We start from the raw sequence: 26,156 nt of genomic DNA, 5'->3' as shown, positions 1-26,156 counted from the left end.
AAGTCCTGAGAACGGAGACTGTAAATCCTGTTATTCAAGATTAAAAGAGATGATAAATAAGATGGAATCATCTCAAGAACAGCCCTATGAATCAAGACAACATATAAAGATGGCCAGTTTTACACCAATAACAATGAAACTGAAGTTGTTCCGTTCTTCATTAGTGTTAATTTTTCCCACATGCTGCAGTTTACAACATCTGAACCTTCAACATATTTTATGTTAATATTCTCAGTTTCCTTACAACACTGTAGAACCGTCAGTTTTCATCTCTTAATGCAGATTTATCTAATTATTGAACATGAAAACAATCTTGATGATCTAATTTATCAACAACCCATAAAACTCACAAAGTTCCTCCACAATGAAATGACTTTAATACAGTCTGTCCTACGCTTCTAACAGAAAGGATCTTTATTTAAGACATAACAGGCTCTACTGAGTCTTATTATGGTCTATTAAAAGCTGTTAAGTATTTTATATTGAATAATTTTGCCTCTGACTTCTCTGACGTGAATGTTTTTCCTCCGTCCTGTCGTTCCTCCTCCGACCAGCAGAGGGACTCAGTCACTCATCATGACTCTTCAGTATCTTCAACCAGAGAATCAAGAAGCAGATTCAACTTTCTCTCTGTGTGTGAGTGTGTGAGTGTGTGTGTGTGTGTGTGTGTGTGTGTGTGTGTGTGTGTGTGTGTGTGTGTGTGTGTGTGTGTGTGTGTGTGTGTGAGTAATAGTTGAGCTGCAGCGTTTCTCCTGATTCAGCAGCTCGGCCTCTAATTAATAAGTGGAGTCACAGAAACGACAACAGATGACGTCACAGCAGCCGATGATGAAAGAAGACGACGACAAACACAGACGACTGCAGCTCTGATGAGGTGACGACCACAAACAAACCACAACGCCCTGTTTTCAAACACCATGATGGATGTTTAGTTCAGTCAAGCTGATTAGATGGTTAATAAATGAAAACATCCTCCAACATTTTTACTTTACATTTTGTCTCAAGATAAAGTACAATAACTGAAATGATTATGTTACAGCAGCAGTTTCATAAAAAGGCACATTGTACAACATGAAATAGAATACTACATATACAAAAGAACAAACTATACAAGTTATAAAGATTAAAAATATAACAATATAAGTGAATGTGTGTGTTTTGTACAGTAAAGTTAAATGAACAACACATAGTCGTACTGAAAAATGATTAAACAATGAATTATGAGAAGAATAATCAGTTTTTATGCACATTATAGTTGAAACAATCACAATCTGTCCTCTAGTCTAAATAATTCACTGTTGTACAGATAATTCTTTTCTTTTTTTTTACATTTAAATCTGATTTTGGTAACCCTTTAATTTACAGGCCACTAATTACATGATAATGTCAAGAAATAGCCAAGAAATAACAATTAATTACATCATAATGTCAAGAAATAGTGATTACTTTAAAGCAGAAGTAAGCGATCCGGTCGTTTTGGCTAATGCTGCGTTCCAGGTAGGCTTTTGTCATAGTCATAGTCATAGAAAATTTATTGCCATGTCAACCAGTGACAAGGAATTTGTCTTGGTTTGCTCTCCAGTACATACAACACGACACGACCCCACATGAAAAACACATGCGGGGGACAGAATAAATTACAAAATACAATACAATTTACAAATGACAGGGAACAGTACCCAGCGACATCGTGTACACAGTATGGTGCAAAGTGCAATAGTGAAGTCAATGTGAGTTCATGAGTCTGATGGCTTGGAGATAGGTGCTGTCTCTGAAGCGTGATTTTGAAACCGTAAATTACAGCTTCAAGTCACGACTTACGACTTTGTAGCGTTCCAGGCAACCCACTCGTGTTTTTCCGACCTGTTTTACCGGTGAAAGTCACTATAACGGCCACTCGTAACTTCTGACCCGTGAACTCGTACCAGATTCAACTGGTACCACTTCACGGTCGGAAAAACACGAGTTACGGGCTGCCTTGAACGCATCATAACAGTCCTCGTCCCTACGTCACCACATTCACGGCGTCCCTTGGCTGCACACACAGCCCTGCATGCCGTTCTCTCTCCTCATTGGATAAAACTTGTAGGATACGAGAAAAGTTTTCTCCTCGGCTCAGAGCAGAGCAGAGGGACTTATATTAACACAAATATATCACTTACTTCTGCAATAATGACAATGTCAAGAAATTGCTTAGAAATAACGGTCAATTTCATAGTAATGACATGCTTTGATGCTTTGAACTTTGGGGGAAAAACCACGATTTTTCTCCACCAAGTCCTCGTAATCAATTGTTATTTTGTCATTACTAAGAAATTGACCATTATTTCTAGACTATTTCTAGACATTATGACGCAATTAATTGTCATTTCTTGACATTAGCCTATCACATAATTACAGCCTGTAAATTAAAGGGTTGCTGTGATGTTTAGGCCAAAAGTAAAAAGTTTCACTAGTTCAGCTTCTTAAACGTTGATGTTGAATTTTCAGGTTAAAGATCTTTGACCTTTTAATTTAAATCTCATGGTGCGTTCACTGCCCATCAGTCATCCTGTTACTTAATGAAGTGGAAATAGAAATAGTGGGTAACACACAAGGACGTCCCTACTGATGAGGTCATCATGTCCACGCCACAGACACCAGACGGCGGCGACCACGACCCCCCCACCCCCGTGTGGGCGGGGCCTGCTGCTCCCTGTCATTTGTCTCCCCACACGGAGCTTCATCTCCTCCGCCGCGGTCGCTCTCTGACCCAGTTTGCTTTGGTAACGACTTGAGCCAATCACACAATGACAGAGCAGAGGCAGAGCAGAGGCCTCGGTGGCGGTCTGGGACAAATGAAAGTGATGCAGTAATAAAAGGCTGAGAGACACTGACACACACACACACACAGAGTCTGCAGGGATTGTGTTACCATGTGTGCACTGCAAAAACTCAAAATCTTTCCAAGAATATTTACTTATTTCTTGTCACAATGTCTCATTTCTAGTCAAAACAAATCTCTTTCCACTCAAAATAAGACTCATCACCTAAAAATTAACTTGTTTTTAGATCATTTTCTTGTAATAAGAAAGAAAAACTTGCTCCACTATCAGATTCTTATACTTATTTCAAGTGAAAATCTGCTTGAAATAAGTAAAAAGTGTCTAAAAACAAGCTACTTTTTATGTGGTGAGTCTTATTTTAAGTATAATGGGATTTGTTTTGGCAAGAAATGACATTTTGACTAAAAAATAAGACAAATATTCTTGGTAAGATTTTGAGTTTTTGCAGTGCAGGTCTGAGAAACCGTAGCCTATTCAATCGGTCTGAGTTACACTGTAAAAACTCAAAATCTTTCCAAGAATATTTGTCTTATTTCTTGTCAAAATGTCTCATTTCTAGTCAAAACTAATCTCTTTCCACTTAAAATAAGACTCATCACCTAAAAATTAACTTGTTTTAGGTCATTTTTACTTGTTTCAAACAAATTTTCAATTGAAATAAGTAGAAAAATCTGATAGTGGGGCAAGTTTTTCTTTCCTACTACAAGCACAAAAAACTTGCTTTCATTTTTTCTACTTATTTTAAGTAAAAAAATGTGTTTGAAACAAGCGAAAATTATCTAAGAACAAGTAAATTTTTAGGTGATGAGTCTCATTTTAAATGGAAAGAGATATGTTTTGACTAGAAATTAGAAATTTTGACAAGAAATAAGACAAATATTCTTGGAAAGATTTTGAGTTTTTGCAGTGTAAAAAAAAAAAAAGAAATAGACAAAACCTCTGAAATCTGAATATTTATTTCTCATCACAACTCCTCACACTGTAAAAACTCTAAATCTTTCCAAGAATATTGGTCTTATTTCTTGTCACAATGTCTCATTTCTAGTCAGAACTAATCTCTTTCCACTTAAAATAAGACTCATCACCTAAAAATTAACTTGTTTTTAGATCATTTTCTTGTAATAAGAAAGAAAAACTTGCTCCACTATCAGATTCTTCTACTTATTTCAAGTGAAAATATGCTTGTAAGAAGTTAAAAAGTGTCTAAAAACAAGCTACTTTTTATGTGATGAGTCTTATTTTAAGTATAATGAAATGTGTTTTGACTAGAAATGACATTTTGACTTAAAAAATAAGACAAATATTCTTGGTAAGATTTTGAGTTTTTGCAGTGCAGGTCTGAGAAACCGTAGGCCTATTCAATCGGTCTGAGTTACACTGTAAAAACTCTAAATCTTTCCAAGAATATTTGTCTTATTTCTTGTCCCAATGTCTCATTTCTAGTCAGAACTAATCTCTTTCCACTTAAAATAAGATATTTTTTTTACTTTTTTCACTCAAAATAACTAAAAAAAACCTGCCAGTGGAAGGAAGTTTTTTGTGCTTGTAATAAGAAAGAAGAACTTGCTCCACTATCAGATTTTTCTACTTATTTCAAGTGAAAATTGCTCGAAATAAGGGAAAAGTATCTAAAAACAAGCTCATTGTGAGTCTTATTTGAAGTATAATGAGGTTTGATTTGACTAGAAGTGACATTTGGGGGGTATGGACACCCTGACTTGCCCTTGTCCTGGCTCATGCTCAGCTGTCGGAGCGGAGCGACACACAACGCTCCAGAAATAAACCAAGTAGAGTTCCTCCCCAGTTACAACCTCAGAGTCGCCCCCCTGTGGTTTCCACGGTAACACACACTAACACACACACACACACACACACAGTTGAGTTGAGTATGGCTGGTGATCATGTGTGTTGATGAGACGTCTATAAATAACTCCCTCAGGCCTCCAGACTCTGATCGCTCTGTTAGCCGTTAGCTGTTAGCCGTTAGCTGTTAGCTGTTAGCCGTTAGCTTAGCCTCCACAGTGACTGGTGTTTTCTGTTGTTACCGTGGCGACTGAGAAACAACAACAGCAATGCAACATGTTAATGAACAGACAGACAACTGGTCCATCCCATAATAGTTATGGGATGGACCAGGAACTGAACAAGGAACTGAAGACAAAGTATGAAAAAGTTAGAAGGAATGTTCAAATGCTTTGTTGTAAAAACAAAAACTCGTCCTCCTCTTTCTCTTCTCCTCCTTCATCCCTTCTTCATCTTCTCCTCCAGCTCTTCTCTTCCTCCTTCCTTCTCATCCTCTTCCTCCTCTCCCTCCTTCCTCTCCTCCTCCCTCCTTCTCCTCTTCTTCTCCTCCTTATTCTTTCTTTCTATCTCCTCTCCTTCACCTCCTCCTTCTCCTCTTCCTCCTCTTCTCCTCCTCCTTGTTCTTTCTTTCTATCTCCTCTCCTTCCTTCTTCTTCACCTCCTCCTCTTCTCCTTCTCCTCCTCCTTCCTTCTCCTTCTCATCCTCCTTCCTTCTCCTTCTCCTCCTCCTTCCTTCTCCTTCTCATCCTCCTTCCTTCTCCTCCTCCTTCCTTCTCCTTCTCATCCTCCTTCCTTCTCCTTCTCATCCTCCTTGCTTCTCCTCTTCCTTCTCCTCCCTCTTCCTCCTCCCCTTCCTCCTCTCCTCTCCCCTTCCTCCTCCTCTCCTCTTCTTACTCCTCTTCTCCTTCTCCCCCCTCCTCTCCTCTTCCTCTCCTCCTCCTCCCCCTCCTCTCCTCTTCCTCTCCTCCTCCTCCCCTTCCTCCTCTCCCCTCCTCTCCTCTTCTTTCTCCTCTTCTCCTTCTCCCCCCTCCTCTCCTTCTCCCCCCCTCCCTCCTCCTCCTTTCCTCCTTTTCCCTCCTCTCCCCCTCCCCCTCCTTCCTCCTCCTCCTTCTTTCTCCTCTTCCTCCTCTCCCCCTCCTCCTCCTCCCTCTTCTCATCCTCCTTCCTTCTCCTCATCCTCCTCCTCTTCTCCTCTCCTCCTCCCCCTCCCCCTACTCCTCCTTCTCTTCCTCCTCCTCCTCCTGTTTTCTCAGCAGGCGCCTCTGAAGTGTCCGATCAGAGTTCAGCGTCGTCTCCACCTGTCAGTCATTAGGACACAGACACGTGACAACACTTAACCTCTGACCCATCATGGGGGGGGGGGGGGGGAGGAGGAGGAGGAAGAGGAAAGAGGAGGAGGAGGGGAAGGAGAGGAGGGGGAGGAAGGAGATGTGTTCAGGTTTGGTTCAGTTGGATGAAACACTCCAGTCTCTCAGATACAGAGGTGTGTGTGTGTGTGTGTGTGTGTGTGTGTGTGTGTGTGTGTGTGTGTGTGTGTGTGTGTGTGTGTGTGTGCGTGTGTGTGTGTGTGTGTGTGTGTGTGTGTGTGTATAAAAAGAACAAAAATTAAAAACAAAGAAAATTTTAAAAAAAAAGTGAGCAACATGCCTCACCTAACAAAACTAAATCAGAGTGAGCGTTTCCACGTTGTTACTGAGCTTTATCCATTTTTTTGTTAGTAAGTCATCACATACTAAACCATATTGCATCTACATATTATATATGTTTACATTATTTCACAATCAACTTACACTTTATATCATATTGCATATACATTCATTCTACAGCATATAGATTCATTCTGCAGTTTACACATTATAATTATAATAACCCATATATATCTATAGATCTATAAAAATATAGAACATATTATACATATAAATATACCATGTTTTCCTATTTTGTGAAAAACTTTTTTATTAATATTTTGAATTGCTTTATGTTAGTGGCTAAATTGCTTCATGTTAGTGGTTATGTGTGTGTGTGTGTGTGTCCGTCCTCCATGTTTATGGCGTGTGTCAGCTGGCCGTGTGACAGCGGCGTCCAGGTGGGGGCCGTGACCTTTGACCTGCCCCCCCTCTCACAAGTGACCTGAAACCTCGCTGTGAAATGTTCGGCATCTTAAACAGCTCCTCAGTGTTTTCAGAAACTAACATGTATTGTTGTTTCTGTTTTTATTTCATTTATTTTACTTATTTATTATTTTTTTTTATTATTATTTCTTCACGTTTAACAGATCTGAAGTGATTAGTTTGTGTTTGTTCTTTAATGAATTCAGTCCTTTATCTCCTCCTCAGATTATTGATAGATGGAGTTGGGTTATTTTTCCTATATAATTCCAATATTTTCCTCTGCATCATATATAGTTCGATTTATAATCTTGATTTGTGCCACTTTATATTTAATTTTAAACAATTAAACCAATGCATAAAATGAAATCACAAATGTTAATAGTCGTAGTTTATTCAATCTTGTGCACAAATTGTTACAGTCAGGCATCATCAATCAATTAATTCATTCATTAATTCAAACTTAATTCATAAATGTTACATAGACATAATAGAAAAGGTGTAGATATTAGGCTTATAAGGGCCGACCCTTTAATTCTTCATTACAGTTATGACAATAATGTACAATATGTGCAAATTACAACTTTATACTTAATTTACTTACTTAATTTTAATTATTGTAAGTCCTGTAGTGGATCAGATAAGATAAAATAAACTTTGATTAATCCAAAATATCAACTTACAACAAATAAAATACAATACAATACAAAAAAAGAACTAAATATAAAAGCCATAAAAAATAAAAGATAAATGTAAACATGACTAAATAGTTTGAAAGCTCATTGAAACAAATCACAACCTGTCCATTAATAATTTGATTTATTCAAAATTGAAAACTCATTTTCTTAAATGTGAATATTTCCCTTTTTATTAATCATTGATATATTGATAATTAGATTAATATCTCATGGTGCGTTCACTGTCATGTTAATTAAACTGTGGATACTTCAGGGACAGAGAGAGAGTGGGGGTTTTAAACTTCAGTGTAAAATAACAGAATATAGAGGCTATTGGAGTGGTCGGGCCCACCACATTCCCACATGGGTGTAAATACCCCGAGTCCCCGGTTTGATTCCCAGCTGGTGCGACCATTTGCTGCATATCATACCCCCCCCTCCCCTCCTCCCCCCTCCACATTTCTCCCTGTCTGTCTTCACTCTAACGTCAAATAATAAACTCATAGAAACAAACCTAAAACATGAAACGACAGCACATCAGTGTTTGATAATGTCTTTAAAAACGGATTATGACATAAACAGCGTTATTATTATTATTATTATGGGATGGCGGCATCAGACGGCGGTGGTGGAGGTCTGTGAGGGGAGTGGGCTCAGACACGAGGGGGGAATGCCTCGAGACATGCTGTGGATTTCAGACTATGCCGGGCAGTTGGGTGAGGATGGATTAGTTTACACTCGCTCATGGCTTTCACAGTAACTTCATCTCTCGGATATCCCAGCTTCAGCCGCCCCAAACCCCAAATCCCCCTCCTCTCCTCCCCTCGCCTACACACTCACTCACTCACTCCGCAAAACAACGCCCTAAAGCAGTGGTTCTCAAAGGTTTTTACATCAAGGAGGATCCTAAATTGACATAAATTAGACCACGGACCCCCATTGGACAAAATTTTGAAGCAGAAATACACAAATATTTGTTATGAGACTGAAGAATGTTACATTTTTAGTCAATGTAGACGTTCAAATTAGGGCTAATGGCGTGGATTTTTGGAAATATTATAGAGACATTTCTGGAAAAAAGTGGTACAATTTCTCTAAAAACATTTAAACAAGTGGTCAAAATGCAATTCAATTCAACTAAATTCAATATACTTTAATTGTTCCCGTAGGGAAATTCGAAATTCAGAAAAAATATATATTTTAAAACAAATTCTAGAAAAAAAAAAGATAGAAAAAAAAAGTTAAACATTTTCAAGAGAAAAGTGGTAACATTTCTCAAAAAAAATTCAAGAAAAAATGGTAACAATTTCTTAATTTTTTTTTTTATGGCAAAAATAAATAATAAAAAAAAAGAATGTTAATTTCTCAAAAAAAACTTTATAAATTCTAGAAAAAAGTGGTAACAATTTCTTTTTCTTTCTTTTTTTTTTTAAAATATAGCACATTGAGTTGCCTTGGTATGAAATGCACTATATAAATAAAGATGCCTTGCCTTGCCTTTAAAGGGAAAAATAAATAATAAAAAAAATAGAGTGGTAAAAATTTCTCAAAAAACTTGATAAATTCTAGAAAAAAGTGGTAAAAATTTCAAGAAAAAGTTGGGGGCCCCCTTAAACCCTCTCAAGGACCCCTGAGGGTCCCTGGACCCCACATTGAGAACCACCGGCCTAAATGACCAGAAGACACCGGCAGTTTGTCTCTTCTCCTGAGACGCCGTCCACAGAAGTTACAGGACGTTTCTCCGAGGGGGAAGAGGAGGAGGAGGAGGAGAGACACCGGGGAAAATATAGTTTCTCTGCTCACATCTGGTTGTGTTCAGACGGAGCTTATTGATGCTGTGACGGTTTATTTATGTTCCTCCGACACCTCGTCCTCACAGTTACACATCACATACATGACACACACACACCTGTACTGTACTGTACATACTGCACACGTCAGCAGCGTGAACAGATCTGTCATGTGACATTCCTATTTGTTTAAGAATAAAATGAAAATGAAGACATCGTTTTGTTTGGCCTCCATGTTTTCTTCTTCTATACGGTGTTTTATTTTGAAGGGTTGTTCTATGAGAAGATCTAAAAACTCAATGTAGTTTTCCATCTCTCTTCTCTCTGGAGGTATCAGCCAATCAGAACAGAGGAGGCTCAGAGCCTCTCTTCTGATTGACTGTTTTCTAAAGTGATCCAATAAAAAACAGAGCAGATTTCAGAATAAAACACACAGAGAAACCAAATCCTACAAGTTGTTGGATGGGGGGCGCGGCTTCGTTGTGACATCACAAAGTGACAGGAAGTCCTGACGGCTGGTTTTAAGGCTCAGTTTCTGAATACAGGCTGTGTGCATTTCTCTGTGGACTGAGGCTTTGATACTTTCACAGTGTTAATATAGAACCTAGAGCTGCTTTATAATCACACTACACATGGACATCTACCTTTATACTGTATGGAGCTTTAACACAAACATCTACCTTTATACTGTATGGAGCTTTAACACAAACATCTACCTTTATACTGTATGGAGCTTTAACACAAACATCTACCTTTATACTGTATGGAGCTTTAACACAAACATCTACCTTTATGGAGCTTTAATACAAACATCTACCTTTATACTGTATGGAGCTTTAACACAAACATCTACCTTTATACTGTATGGAGCTTTAATACAAACATCTACCTTTATACCGTATGGAGCTTTAATACAAACATCTACCTTTATACCGTATGGAGCTTTAACACAAACATCTACCTTTACTGTATGGAGCTTTAACGCAGAAGTGAGTGATATATTTGTGTTAATAAAACTAGTCTTAAATAGTTATATCTTCCGACAGCAATCACTTACATAGAGTGTTTGGTCTGAAACACGGGTCTGTCAGTCCCTCTGCTCTGCTCTGAGCCCAGGAGAAAACATTTATCGTATCCTACAGTTTTTATCCAATGAGGAGAGAGAACGGCATGAAGGGCTGTGTGTGCAGCCAAGGGACGCCGTGAATGTGGCGACGTAGGGACGAGGACTGTTATGGTGCGTTCAAGGAAACTCGTATTTTTCCGACCGTGAAGTCGTACCAGTTCGATCTGGTACGAGTTCACCGGTCGGAAGTTACGAGTGGCCGTTATAGTGACTTTCACAGGTAAAACAGGTCGGAGAAACACGAGTGGGTTGCCTGGAACGCTACAAAGTCGTAAGTTGTGACTTGAAGCTGTAATTTACGGTTTCAAAAGCCTGCCTGGAACGCAGCATTAGCGAAAACGACCGGACCACTTACTTCTGCTTTAACGCAAACATCTACCTTTATACTGTATGGAGCTTTAACACAAACATCTACCTTTATTGCTTTCCGTCTCTGGAGGCAGCTATTGGTGCATAATGTGATTTAAGTTTGATTCTAAACTTCTTCTTTCTACTCTTAATTAAGGGATGCTCATGCTAATGCTAAGTTTAGGCCTAAATAAGAACAGAATAGGAACAAATATGGGTTTTCAGGGCTCCAGACTGCCCCTACATGGAGGCATTTTGCCCCTAAAATTCGAGACGGTGCAAGTAAATTTTTCATCTTATTGCGCATGTGCAAATTTGGTGTTTTTTTGGTGAAATGTGGAAGAAACGGCTCAAAGAATCTGGAATCTGTCATTGCAGGTGTCAGACCAATGTGTGTGAGGATCATGAATGAAAAGAAAATGTGAATATTTGCAAGTCGATTTACAGTGTGCGCCCCTAAATTTTCTGCTTGTGCCCCAATGATTTTAAGTTAGGGGTCACTGCAAGAGTTGGCCTGGGGCCCTGGTTTTATTTCTGTTTGAGTGTCCAGCTCCTCTAGCTTTCTGTTTGTGCCTCAGAGTTTGGTTAAGTGTTGTAGTTGAAGGCAAACTGGACTTCTCTAGATTCATCAGAGTTTGCAAATGTGTTTTTTATTTGGTTGTGTCACTTTCAGGTTGAGTACCGTCTTTATTTGAAGCTCTGTCTGTCCTGTGGGAGTCACGCAGCCTCGGTCGAAGGAGCTGTAGGTGAAGTTAAACTGGATCTTCTGTCATGGATCATTGCAGCTCTGAAAGACAGTAATGGGGGTGGGGGGGGGGGGTTTAGGGGGGGAGTTGGGGGTGTCGGAGGCTCGGGTTTGTTTCAGTCTGTAAACGGAGCTGAACTAGAATCATTTCTCTGACAGCTTGAATCTCCCATAATTCAATTTTGGCCCCCGTGTTTCTGTTTCGGCGGCTTCCTGAAGACGGGGGTGAAGAAACAAACAGTTCCACCTCTTTTCGTTTCCTCCCTCCTCCTCCTCCTTTTCCTCGAGGCTAAATGGTGCGGACAGGAGTCTAAACAGCTCCACGGTTGAGGAATTGAGGGGGGGTTGAGGTGACGGCGTATTTTTTTCCAAGAGGAGGAGGTGAAGGATGGATGCAAACCAACGGTGGGGAAATTAAAACACGATTTCACACATTCCTCCGCTCACACACTACACTAGGCTACTCGGCCTTCGTCTCCGCCGAAGCTGCTGTGTGTTGTCAGAAGGAAGTCATGCCCAGAATTTATTTTCAGGTGGAATTATCCTTTACGCTCCAGCTGCTTCCTCTTCATCGCTGCTGACTAAACTCTCTGAGCGAGGTCAGACCTACAGCTCTGATCTGAAACCCTCTGAGTCCAGATGGAGAGGAAGCTCGTTGACCAAGGAATCGATCAATGTGTCGATCAGAGGTTTGGTCTCTGCAGCTGGAATCAAACTTTTTAATAGTATTTAAGTTAAAGGGATAGTTTATTCATATCTCCTCCCCCTCATGTGGACTAAGGGCTGGGAGAAGTTTCAGAGTCCTCCGTGGCTTCTCTGAGTTACAGGGGGTCTCGGCGTAGCAGTGCATGTCCATATAACGGTTGCAAATGGATACCAACTGTCTTCGTAACAAAAAGACACACCAAAAAACATCCAAATACCTCCATGCTGCTCGTATGTAATGTCCATCTTCTATTGCAGCCCCGAAATGTGAAATTGTCCCGAAAAAAATTAAATAAGTCTTCTCGAAGCTCCTCTTCCTGGTTCGTCCAATTTGGACCAATTTGGACGAACCAGGAAGAGGAGCTTCAAGAAGCTTCCGCTACAAAAAACCTTGAAATATAGACTTATTTAATTCTTTTCGGAACAATTTCGCATTTCGGTGTGTTTTGGTGTGTCTTTTTGTTACGAAGACAGTTGGTATCCATTTGCAACCGTCATATGGACATGCACTGCTACGCCGAGACCCCCTGTAACTCAGAGAAGCCACGGAGGACTCTGAAACTTCTCCCAGCCCTTAGTCCACATGAGGGGGAGGAGATATGAATATGAAATTTCAAATTTGGGTGCACTATCCCTTTAATATCTGCTCAAAAACATGACTGGATTATGATCAGAGGTAACAGACCAGCAGTCGGAGCTGTAGGTGTGACAGATATTGGACGTCTGAGGTTCAGGTGCCAACAGCTCTTTGGTTCAGGTTGGGGAACGATGGTCGTCTGGTTTTAATGTGAACTAACAGACTGTAGTCAGGTTTCCATCCAAATGTATCGACATTTTTGAGCGAATTTTGTGAAAATGCGAATTTATGCCCGTTTCCATTCATTATTGTTTTTGCGATTATTGGGAGAAGACCTGCAGGTAAGTTCATTAACGATCGTTTTTTTTCTCCCCCGGGATGACGACGCAAATTTTGAAAATGCGAATAAGAATAGGTGGATGGAAACCCCACTAGTGTCTGAAGTCACCAACTTTGATGGCTCCTAGAACTTTTTAGAAGGTCACCAACTTTGTCTGGACCTCTAGAAGCTCTTAGAAACCCAATGGAGCACCCTAGAAACCTGTAGAACCTCCTCAATGAAGTCTTAAAATGAGTCTAAAAACCAAAGGGGCAAAACAATGGACCCACCTATGACCCCAAACACCCACACAAAGACACTAAAGGTGCCACAAACAAAGTCGGACATAAACTACAAACAAAACAAAAGTCACGCTGGGAGGCAGGCGAGCTCAGCAGCAGGTGAGCCTCGTTGTGCCGATCAGGGCCTGGGTGGAGAGACACACAAGGCCAAACCCCTTTCGGCCGTAACAGGCCTTTTGTGTAAGCAGCAAACAACCTCCTTCACAACTCCTAGAACTTTTTAGAGGACATCGATTTTCTCTAGATCTCCAGAGGTTCTTAAAACCCCAACAGAATCCCCTAAACTGACACAAATTAGACCACAGACCCCCCATTGGACAAAAAAATTTGAAACAAACACCAGAAATACACATTAGAAATTGTTCTGAGACTGAATAACGTTACTTTTTTTTAGTCAATGTACGTTCAAACTACTGCAAATAGCATGAATTTTTTGGGAAAATTTCAAGAAATTTCTGGAAAACAATGTAAAATTTCTGGGGGAAAGAAATGTGGTAAAACTTTGAGAAAAAGTTGGGGACACCCTTGAACCCTCTCAAGGACCCACTTTGGGAACCACTGCCCGAAGGAACCTGTAAAACCAGTGACTAGAAGCAGTTAGAGGTCTCCTAAACCTCACACACCTCTTCTTGACACATATAAACTCTTCACAGACCAACATAACCTGAAGAACCTCTTGAATGAACAAATGATGATGATCAAACCAGACCGGTCCTTTCCTTGGTATAAACAAACTACAACCACATCAATGATTCCTAGAACCATTTAGAGGACTGTCTAGAGGCTATTGAATCAAGTCAACTGGACGTAGTTTTGTCTTTGAAGGCTTTTCGCCCCTCATCCAAGTGGCTTCATCAGTTGGTGGACTGACAACTCAAAGCTCCTACAGGTCCAACAGAACCTCCTGAAGAACCTGGATGAGCATTCACCAAGATGTTAGAGGCCACCTATGTCATAAACCTCCTCTAGACATTGAACTTCCTAACAGATCTTTCAGTTGAGGTTTTGATTGATTGATTGACTCACATCGACTTTGAACATTTTACTTTTAGTTTCAACTTATTTACAATTTGCCAAACACACAAATAGACTGTAAGATAAAGACTAGAAACCACTCGCCTGTCCCTGATATTTCATCATTTATGCATGATGTTGTTGTTGTACATCTGTAAATTCATACATTTGTCTTTTTTTAAGTCTCTGTCTTGTGGACGTGATATCTCCGTCAAACTTTGACAGAGCTAAGCTAAGCTAAGTGGCTGCTGGCTGTACAGATGTGAGAATGGCACTGATGACGATGGTTTCTCGTTGTGTGTGTGTGTTTTCTCCATGATTCAGACGACTTCCTGCAGGGCCGGCCCCTGGCATAAACCCTCTATGCGGTTGTTTAGGGCCACAGCCGTTAGGTGGGGGGCCACATGATCAGAAAGGTACCGGGGTTCATCAAGTCATTTAAACATCCTGAGGTCTGCACGTGCAGCTATGAGCTTTATATGTAATGTGAAGTCAATATTCAGCTTCTTTTATCTCACATTTGAGACATTTGGTGAAAATAGAACGGCAGAATGACAACATCTGTGCTCAAAAACCATCTTACAAAATGTCATTTTAGACTTGTTTTCTACACGTATCTATTACTGTATTCATATCCTATTTCAAGCACCAAAACAGTTCATTCTCATGACTGAAGGAGTGTTTTCACAAGGGATTTGACATTTTTCAAAAAGCAGACCTCAAATTTCCAGCATTTGGCCTAAATTATTTCTTTCTACAGTGTTGTAGGACAAACTGGCCTCAGTGTGCTTACAGCGGAGGTTCTAATATTTAGACATAAAACACTTGAGTATTGTTACATCTGCAAGTATCTTAAAAAGATACATTTAAGAAAATATGTAAAAGCCGAGAAAATGGCCTCAAACCTCAGAGGGATAAACACGTCTGTATTCAGTTTTAACCAGTGATTTGGTGTTTGTGCTTAGAGTGCAGGGCCACAAACAAAAATCTGGTTTAGGGGGCCATCAACATCCTAGGGCCGGCCCTGACTTCCTGTTCTGAAGTCTGATTTGATTGTAGATCATGGAAGTTGGTTGAAGCCCTTTGGCCACTTTTCCTCCTCCTCCTCCTGCTCCTCCTGACGGGAGCGGACAGCTGGGGGTAATCCTCCGCCAAGCAGATGCTCGGCTCGGTGCGCTGATATCTAGGACAAGCTCGCAGGTTTGATCTCTCTCTCTGTCTCTTTCTCTCTTTCTCTCTCTGTGTGTGTAATGTGTAGAGCCGCCGGCCTTTGGGCCAGTAATCCTCCGGGCTCTTGCACCGAGGCCCACGGATCGAGGCCCTGAGTGTCAGCAACACATTTTTTTCCCCTGCCACACACACACACATGGACACACACACACACACACACACACACACACACACACAGAGAGGCAGCATCACTGACACCTCAGAGCTAAATATACACCCGAGTGGCAGCGACAGGTGAGCGGACGGACTTCTCCACAGACGTCCACGTCCAGCTCGGACACAGGGGGGGTCACCGGGTGTGAGTGTACGACTGTGTGCGTGTGTGTGCATGTGTGTGTGTGTGTGTGTGTGTGTGTGTGTCGGGGGAAGGGAGGGAGGAATGAGGGAGGGAGGGGGCGGTGTTTGAGCGTCAGGGTCTGGTCGCTGTCGACTACCTCGTCTCAGTGTCGAGAGAGCTCAGATCCAAACGCAGCCCAGTTCTGGGTCGCCCCCCCTCTCCTCTAAGCCAGCTGGTCTGGCTTAATAACAACTTATCTACTTCTTTTACTTTCTTTTCTTAAAAAAAACTTTATTTTTCCGTGTCTTCTTGTTTGATACAAGGGATTGACTGAGAAAAAAAAACCCACAGCTGGAGCTGCTGGGGGAAAACCTTCCAGGTGAAGACGGATCAGAAAGCACTGGTGAGTGGACGGAGTTGGACACGGTTCATGGGTTTGAGATCTGGGGAATAAGACGGACAGAAGGGAAACTACAAAGTTAACTTTTATTTAAAGGTTTTAAATCAAGTTGTGTGTTTGTGGACTGAGTTTCGCTCTGTTTTAGCTCCATGTTTGGTCTCCTCCGCCTGCCGAGGACATCTGGCTCTGCAGCTGCTACAAGGAGATTTAAAGGGGACATATTATGCTCATTTCTGCTTCTTGACATGGTACCTTGATGTCTAAAAGTAATGTTAGTAACATGCTTCGGCCAGAAAAACCAAAAGACTGAGCACAGCTGGGTTCTCTACACACCAGTTTCACAGCCCTAACCATGGGAGCAAGGGCTTGAATGTTCACATCACCCGGCTTGTGATGTAATAAGCCGGGTGAAATTAAAACGGCTTGTTAAGAGACATATTTTCTGACTATGGCAGTTTACAAAATGTTGACGTAGTTGTCAAAACTTACGTTTAAGGGGTGAGGAGGCGCTCTGGATACGCACATACACATACTAAAACAATGAAAAAATGAGTTTTGCATAATATGTCCCCTTTAAAACATTTCTATTTCTTTTTTTGAATTCATCCTGATATTTCTCTGTCGACAGTCACTTTATATGAGAAGTTTAAGTTGTGTTGAAACTATAGTTCGCTGTTTTAAAGAGCCAAAATGGCCGACAATGTGAAGAAGAAGAAGTCGGTCAGAGGTCTTCAGGCGTTACAGATCAGTATCTATCGATAACATAGTAAATGTTTGGAACCCGATCACCTTTAAACAGCTGATACAACTCAGTTTTTGTGTTTTTTGTTCTGTGGCGCAGCGATGTGATGTAACACGGCCTTATTAGGGATGATTACATCACTCTTTATGAGCGTGACATCATCAGATATGAGCCTGGATGATTTATTGGAGCAGCCAGAGGTCGTTAGAAAAAGAAAAACAACCAGAACAAAGAGCTGAAAGATGTTTTTAAAAATCTCCATGAAGCTGCTGCTGATGATCATTTAATCCATCGTTGATCTGCAGATATCGATTAGTTCGGCTCTGGTCTGTTGTTGTTGTAGTCGGTGATTGACAATGTTGTAACAGTTTGAGGCGGTTGTTGTTGTGTTGCGTTGTGTTCACTTCCTGTTGTTTTCCTCCAACATAACGAGGCCGGTTGTTGAAGTCTGGAGCATGTGATGTCTCTTTGCTCTTTGATTCAGGATAAATGAGGTTGATTGTATCTGGTGTTAATTTTCCAAAGGCACTAAAACTGCAGAATTCCTCAGGGGCCGGATTTTTTTTTTCAGTCACAGCCTAATAAATAATTTTAAGAACAGAACATTTAGACAGGAGGGAGTTTTCTGCAGATGTTTTTGTGTCTGTTAAGGATATGAAGAGAATATTGAATCATATTGAATTGAAACATTTTTGGATTATTAGAAATGGCTGCATTTTTCTATGTGTTGCAGAAAAATATTGAGATAATATTGAGACATTTATTAATATTTCTCAAAAACAAGAGTTCCACAATTAATGCTATTTCCAAATTGAGGAAAGAACACCCACATATCTTCTAAATTATGAATAAATAGGCTATGTGTACATATGAGATATCAATCGTGCACAACCCTCCATTAGCTAATTATCTTATCACCATTTAAATAGCGAATAGACAGAAGTGACTGATACCATTAAATAGGCCAATGAGAATAATATATATTCAATAATTCTAAATAAATATAGATATCCTGTATGTTTTCACTGTATTGTCACTAATTAATATTTATATATTGACAGTATATCAATTTGACTCTCCAGTTAGCATCAGCTTGTTGTTTTGGTGGAGGAGACCAAACATGGAGCTAAAAAGGGGGCGGAGACACTTCAACAGGTGACTCACCTGAGACTGAGACGAGTCTTAACGCTCTGATTATCAATATCTATCGATAACATAGTGAAGTTTGGAACCCGATCACCTTCAAACAGCTGATACGACTCGATACGGTTTTTACTGTTTTATGAGCGTGACATCACCAGATATCAGCCCATGATGATTTATCATATCTGCCATTAGCTAATTATCATGTAGTTTCAATTTAATTAATTAGTTAGTCTTTATTGTCTCCCATAGGAGAAATTTGTTATTCATAACTCTAAATAAGTATGGATATTCATTGATTATTATAGATCACAGAAGCAAAATCCTGTATGTTTTCACTGTATTGTCACTAATCAATAGTGTAATCCAGTGTTTTTCAGCCTTGAGAGTCGGGACCCCACGTGGGGTCGCCAGGAATTCAAATGCGGTCGCCTGAAATGTCTAGTAATTGGTTAAAAATATAATTACTGATAAAAATATTTAACTAATTATTATTCTTTTTAAAATTATGATTAAAACACCCCACAGAATCTTAAATAACTGTATTCTATACTTTCACTTTCTCGAATATAAATCGAGTTCAAATAAAATGCAAAAATATAAAAAATGGGGTAACAAGCCAATAAAAGGTTGGGAACCACTGGTGTAATGTATTGACAATAGATCAATAAACCACAGAGAGTCATCATCAACTCTTAGCATCAGCTCCATGTAGCATTTTAGCATCTTTCAGCTGGTTGTTTTGGTGGAGGAGACCAAACATGGAGCTAAAAGGGGGCGAAGACAGCTGACTGATGACTCACCTGAGGCCGTGGTTTAGTCTAGACACAGCTGATTGTTTGATTGATCGATCGATTGATTGATTGTTTGTTAGTTTGTTGAGACACAATGTGAATCCACCGTGCAGAGAACAAACAAAGGGGTCAGACTCGTTTCTCGGTATCTGACCATCATATTTTCCACTGACCCGCCCCCCCCCCCGGCCGTGTCGTGTTAGACGTCACAGTGACTCGGTTTCACAAGTTTCTCAATCTGTGGTTTGTTCTCTGTTTTCTGCCCTCGACTCTAGCTACTTCCTCATCCCCCCTCCACCCCTCTTCCTTCATCATCCCTTCATCACACCCGCCCACGATGACACATGTACACATGATGATCCACAGAACTGATACTCAACTAAACAACACAACACATTAATGATCTAATACACAGGAAGTCCATTTATCTCCACTGCATCTGTAGAGATGTAAATGACAGATAGTTTTACTGTGAAACTTCGAGAACAAGCCTCTGGCCGTGCTTTTACTTTGAAAGTCAGGAGTATTTTTAGGCCTACTTTAGTGCATTACTTTTAAGAGTGTGTTAATGAATAAAATAACTTTAATAATTACTTTTGAAAGTGTGTAGATGAGCAGATATGAACTAAGTGAGGGTGTGTTTCTAATGTTTTCCACTGGGAGGCGGTAGAAAACCTGAGTTGACTCATGATGGTGGTGGGGCAGAATAGACATAAAACAGTTTATAGACTTTAAACCTGTTGAAAATATAAACGTAAATTAACATAATTAACGAACCTGAGAAGTTATTTATAGTTTAAGTTTCTCTGGTTGTGTTTTTATTTTATTATTTTTAAAGCGCCATAATTGTTTCCCTGTGTCTAACTGAGAGCTTTCATGTGTTTCTTTTCTTTTGTGTGTGTGTCCATGTGTGTGTCCATGTGTGTGCGTGTTGTTGTTGCGCGTGCACGTGATGCCTGTGATGTTGCCGCCCTCCCGTCCTGTCGTGCACGTTTCAACCAGGTGCTCGCTGAGCTGACAACACAACACAACACAACAAGCCTCAGGAGGAGACTAGAGACTCTCTGACTGGATGGAGTGAACAAACCCGCTGGACGGACCGAGAGAGAGAAAGTGACGGGAAGAACATGAGGGACTGAGGAAGGTGAGTGAGGAGGAAGAGGGAGGAAGCTCTGGTCCGGACAGAGAGCGTGTGTGTGAGACGTGTGTGTGTTAAACAGAGAGAGAAGGAGAGAAGGAAGGGGGAAAGAAAGAGGGAGAGAGATGCGGGTCCAGTTTGATAAACAACAGGAAACAAACAGCAGCGGTGAGTCTCCGCTGCTCAGGCCGCTCAGGAGCTGAGGAAGTCCGGGGAAAGAGAGGAAGAAGCTCCGCTCGGTTCGGTTCAGTTCGGTTCAGTTCGGTTTGGGACGAAACTTGTCACAGTCACAGTTGGTGTAGGCGGGAAGGAGGGTGTAGCAGCAGCAGCCCCCGGTTCGAATCCCTATTTGTGGAAGTGGAGGACAGAGTGACGGGAAGTTTGGAGGCGAGAGGCCGGAGCTGAGGAGAGGAAACCCGGGGAGAGTTGCTGGTAAGAGCCGGTGGATGAGTCTGGTCCATCCCGCGGGTCTGGAGGTGTTTATGGCGGATTCACATCCACATCCTCAGGCTGCTGCTGCTGCTGGTGGTGGTGGTGGTGACCTCTCATTAACCACTGGTTCACTGTTTCCTCCAGCAGCAGAGCACAAACCAGCTCCATGTGGAGGCAATAGATGGCTGATTATTGATTATTATTAGTTGTTGGACAGGAAATGACTACAAGTAACTTCTAAATGTGAGTATTTGTGAGTTTCTGAGAGGAAATTACAAAAAATAGTCGTTTTTGATGGTTGATCAAAGGAAGTGGTTTCTGACATTGATTAGTCAATTGATTATGGACAAAGATAAATGTCAGACATGTCTGTAATGAAACAAGTTGTTGGTTAATAGTCTTTTTATGTCGGAATAGCAAAGAATTAGCCTCTAAATCTGAATATTTCTCACTTTCTTAGTTATAAAATGGGAATAAACTCTAAATTTAGGGGATTTTTGCTCATTGATCAGAGAAAATGAAGCTATTAAAGTTGTAATTTAGTGAATAATGATGGACGTTGTGTTTTCCGATATTTTACATGTTGATGAATGAATTGCTTCCTGCTGAAGTAAATGATAATCAAACTAGTTGGTTTCCTGCTTAATTAGGCGACTTTACAAGCAAAAAGATGATAAAAACACAACTTTATAACTAAAGGCTCTGATGAAAAGTGAAACAGTGAAGTTCTGAGAACTTGAGTTTAGCTTCTTCTTAAGGTGGACTGACTGTGATGCAATGGACTCTGGCAATTCTGAGAAACCACATCCAACCACTCAGCGCTCTAGTTTTATCTATGGGATGGATTCAACAGTTACAACAGGAAGTTTTATTTTGAAAAATCACTCTATATACAGACAGTATCTCTGTCCACTATTGGCAGCCATGTTTTCTTGTTTGTCGTTGTTGTTTGGTGATAGCTACTGGTCAGTGGTCAGGTGTCATTGGTGGTTACCATGGTAACGGCTGTCTCAGGCCTGAGTTCTAGCCTACAGTGTTGAATGGTTTTTATCTATGAGGAGCCGTCAGATGTCTCCATGTTTCCCCCCCAGGACGTTTTTTTTTATTTTTAAATATTGGCTGTGATATTTTCTCTTGGTTTGGTTTCCAGCGTGATAAAAAAAAAAAAAAAAAAAAAAAAAAGTCGCCACCTCGTTAATGACTCTGAACTTTGTCTGACTCGTCCTCGGCACCTGAAGCAACACGCTCACCTCAAACTGTCTTCACTCGCGTTGACTGACAAACAACCGAAACACTTTTCATTACAGCTAAGCTCCTGTTGATTGATTGATCCAGTTATTGTGTTTGGGCTCTTAGAAGAAATAATACAGTGAATTAATGGCTAAAAGAATACGGAGCACCGTTTGGTCCAAAACACTACGGCGCTAAGACGTCAGATTAGTAAAAAAGAATGTGAGTTTCAGTGTTTAGACTTAGACTTAGAGATACTTTATTGATCTTAAGGGAGATTTAAGCATCAAGTAGCAGCGAGGACACAAGTTAAAGAAAATATACACTATAAAAATAAAAATGTTATCCACCTTTTTCCGAACGTCAAAAACGTAGGCCGATTTTGCTCTTCCGGGGGAATTTTATGTTAACATTTCCATGGTTTCAGTAGGCTAGTCGCGGTAAATGCATGGATTTCTTTCTTTTTTTTTCATTGAAAATCTGTAAAACGCATGGATCATCACACAAGCTTTTATAACAATGGATATCACACAAATTGACATCCGTGTTAAAAGCCAGCGTTAATAGATCCATGTGTTTACCGCAACTATGACAACGACTGAAAACCATGAAAACGTAACATACAATTCCACCAAAACCGGCAAAACTGGCTTTGGGTTTTGACCATAGATCACGTTTGGAAACTTGTGGATATATAAAATACTTTAAATAGAAATAGAAAAGACAACTGATTTAATGGTTTCATCCACATTTAAACTCCTAGAGACATCTTTACATCATTTCCTGTCGTCTCATGGTGAATAAATCAAACTTCCTGACACAGATTTGGACCAAAAAAAGTGAGTTTTGAGGCTCCGACTGAGCGATGCGTTCAGTGACCCTCAGACAATCCAGACACGGGAGCATGAGGCTGTTTGTATTAAAGTGCAGATGTCACTGTGATCTCAGTCACTTATGTGCAGCACGTGGTGTTTGTGCCACGGAGTGAGTCAGTCTCTGCTTATAGAGGATATAGAGGAGGGTGGGTGGAGGGGGGGTTGGTGTCCTGAACGCACCACACCACATGTATCAGCTCAGGTTACCTGCGTCTGAATCTCAGACCTTTGAACCTGTCATTTAAAAACGATTTTGGTTGTTTTGTTTGTATTTTTTTGTAAAGAAGTTGATGAGACACTTTGGTATTTTGGAAAATCCTCTCTCCGTCTTTTCTCCACTCTGTGTTTACGGCCGTGGAACTCCTCTGTTCTCCATTCAACACACGTCGTTGCCCACGGCGATGGAGCCGGTCGATGCCTTCACTGACTCGTCATGTGGTTACAACTTACACAGACAAACGATTCTCCGTTCGTCGTTTATCTGGATTATCTGGTTCAATCTGAACGATCAATAAATCAGATTATCTGCTTCCGTTATCTTCTGCTAATGCTTCCAGAGTTCGTTGACCTCATGCAGGTGGCGACAGAGGTCAAATTAAATCCTTTAATAGACTCGACGAGGCCAAAACACAACTTCTCTTTCGCTGAAACTTTTCAAATCACATGTTAATGTTCATTTTTAATCAAAAACATTAAAGATTTGTGACTTTTCCTTATATTTTAATAGTAACTGGATGTTTTTTAGGTTTTAGGTTTGTTTTTTAATGTAAAATTAGAAACTAATTGGCAGATAAACAGAAATTGTACATTTCCTCTGCAGGATGGTGCGTTCAGGGACTCATCATGGTCAAATTGTTGGCTGTAATGAAATAAAATCCTTTAATAGACTCAACGAGGCCAAATTGAAAAGAAAACACAACTTCTCTTTCGCTGAAACTTTTAAAATCACATGTTTGTGTTCATTTTTAATCAAAAACATTAAGGATTTGCAGCTTTTCTTTATATTTTAATAGTAAACTGGATGTTTTTTAATGTAAAATTAGAAACTAATTGGCAGATAATCAGAGAATGTACATTTCCTCTGCAGGATGGTGCGTTCAGGGACTCATCATCATGGTCAAATTATTGGCTGTAATGGTTCCAAACTTTAATCAACTGTACAAATAAAGACTTTCATTGTGTAACATTCAGTGAAAGTTGAGTTCTAGCAGCTCTGGGTTGCGGCGTGTCCCTGAATGCACCTCAGGCAGAGTTTTCCAAATCATCCATATCACCGCCTTCATCATTACACAACCACAAGGTAATTCTGGGAAGAAAGAAAAGTGACGTTGATGGATCACCGTCTCGGAGCGTTTTCAAGTCTCTGCAGGTTCAAGTCTTCCACTTCCTGCCGCCGCTTTTTATTTCACCAGAACAAATAAAACAGAACTGAAAATAGACGGTTTTTAATTTGGTATTTGTTCAACTCCAATCAACCCAATCTCCAACCCAACTCACTGTGGCGGTTGAGTTGCATTGTGGGTAACGTAGGCATCAGAGTTTGACACGGGAACAGATGCAGTCTGATGGATTCATTTAGGAATATTTGGGAATCCTACGACTTATTTTGACCCCAACTCTTGGGGTTACGATTTGAGTTGAGTCGCGGTCACAGAAATTGAATTAAAGGGACAACAAGGAGTTTTGGAAAGCAAAGTGTTTTCTTACTACATTTCCCATGAGCCTCCGCGCGCACGGTGAAATTCTTGGACCGGCGCAAAAAAAGCTAAAACGTTTGCCAAGAATGTTTTCATTGATCAAGAATGAAAGTCGGAGGTTCAAAGACGATCAGATACCGTCGTAGTTCCGACCATAAACGATGCCAACTAGAGATCCAAAATTTCAAATCTTTATTGTCATATATACTGAAGACAGCGTCACACAGTACAATGAAATTCAGTAGCCTACAATGAAATTCTTACTCCGTGATGATACGTTATTCCCATGACTCGCCGGGCATCGTCCGGGAAATCGAAACTAGGAAATGCTGGACGTGTCGACCACTAGATAATAATATCAAAATAACGATAAAGATAAAACGATATATTTATCGAAAAGTGTGGGTAACGTAGATTCGTCCACTTTAATATGAGACTCTTTTAGAACCAAAAGCAAACTCCTCGTTGTCCCTTTAATCAATATCGTTTTTTCCAGCCCTTATATGGACGTATAAAATCAATACCAGGTTAAATTCCATAACTTAAATTGGACATAGCATCCTTTGTGCAAAAGTTATTAAACCCAGTGCTCTCAGCTATTTCTGTAAATTACAAATGTTGATTTTTTATCATTTTACAATGCACTTGAATGTAGCACAGTGGCCCTTAAACGCAGCGCTAACATATTATCGAACATACTGTCATTTCAGTGTGATCTAAAAACAAAAAACACCTAAACTTACATTTGGAGAATATGATTTTCAACCCTTATGGCTTTGACAGTGTGATTGATTGATTTGGTTATCGAGCTGCTGGACTCTGTTGTGGTTTCAGTTTCTCATTAGCATCAAGCGTTAGCGGCGCTCCTCTTCTTTTAGCTCCATGTTTGGTCTCCTCCTCCACCGTCAGATGTTTCCTCCGTCTGCAGTCGGTCGGTCTGCAGGTCGTTGACAGACGGCTTCATCAGAAACCCAAAACAATGATGGTTGTTAATTCTCTGTGGGTTCATGTTTAAGGCCGTCGTCGTCGCCGGGCAGCGCTCCTCACGTTACACGCCGTCATTTGATCCTTTGTTAATTTAACCCGCCTCGATGCCTCGCGGCCTTTTTATAGCCGCCGTCGGTACGTTTGGTTTGATTGGTTGGTTGGTTGGTTGGTTGGTTGGTTGGTCGGCTGCGTTCGGTCAGAAATAGTCGTGTCGTTCTGCCGCCTCAGCGTTTCTCCTGTTGGATCGATGATGAGTCCAGTTCCAGGTAGATCTAAAAAAGATGAAACACAGCGCTTCCTGAAAGTCCCTGGAAGAGAAGGAGGAGGAGGAGGAGGAGGAGGAGGGAATCACAGCTGTCCGTCCATCCTACACCTTCCCGACGCTCCGACGCTCCGACACAGAGACATGCAGAGTGTCCTGCCAAGGAATACCTCGGCCACATGTCACCGATTAACTGTTTGTCCCTGAACTCAGCAGCACGCATGCAGGGCAGGCTAACACTGGAGCTAACAGTATATAGGCTACATGTCTACTGAGAGTTTCTACTTCAACAGGCTGTAGAGGTTTCATTCACAACATTTCAGAAGGAAATATTGTAGTTTTTATTTCCACTAAACATTTTATCTGACTGTGGCAATAAGGAATTACTTTACTAATTAGGACTGAGAGAATTAAACTATTTACAATTTTAGCTTAAAGCTCCATACGTAGATGGATGAAGGTAGATGTTTGTGTTAAAGCTCCTTCAAAATAAAGGTAGATGTTTGTATTAAAGCTCCATACGGTATAAAGATAGACGTTCTTAAAATAGTAAAACACATGAAGGTGTCACTTTGAGCTCTGAAAAAATCTGAAATCTCCAGAATAAAGT

General features: G+C 40.6%; 1 protein-coding gene across 2 annotated transcripts in view; it reads left to right on the top strand.

Annotated features, from left to right (window-relative positions):
* The first annotated feature begins 16,018 nt into the window (after positions 1 to 16,018).
* Positions 16,019 to 26,156, top strand: part of LOC310994802 (myocyte-specific enhancer factor 2C-like) — a 35,642-nt gene continuing 25,504 nt past the window's right edge. For both annotated transcript variants that reach the window (XM_083983640.1, XM_083983639.1), the window contains exons 1-2: positions 16,019 to 16,249; positions 19,928 to 20,069. The gene's annotated coding sequence lies outside the window, so the exon portion shown is untranslated. The remainder of the gene's footprint in view (positions 16,250 to 19,927; positions 20,070 to 26,156) is intronic.

This window comes from Trachurus trachurus (assembly GCF_905171665.1).
Source record: "Trachurus trachurus genome assembly, chromosome: 12".
In the NCBI taxonomy this organism is placed as follows: domain Eukaryota; kingdom Metazoa; phylum Chordata; class Actinopteri; order Carangiformes; family Carangidae; genus Trachurus; species Trachurus trachurus.
This window is presented reverse-complemented; position numbering and strand designations above follow the sequence as displayed.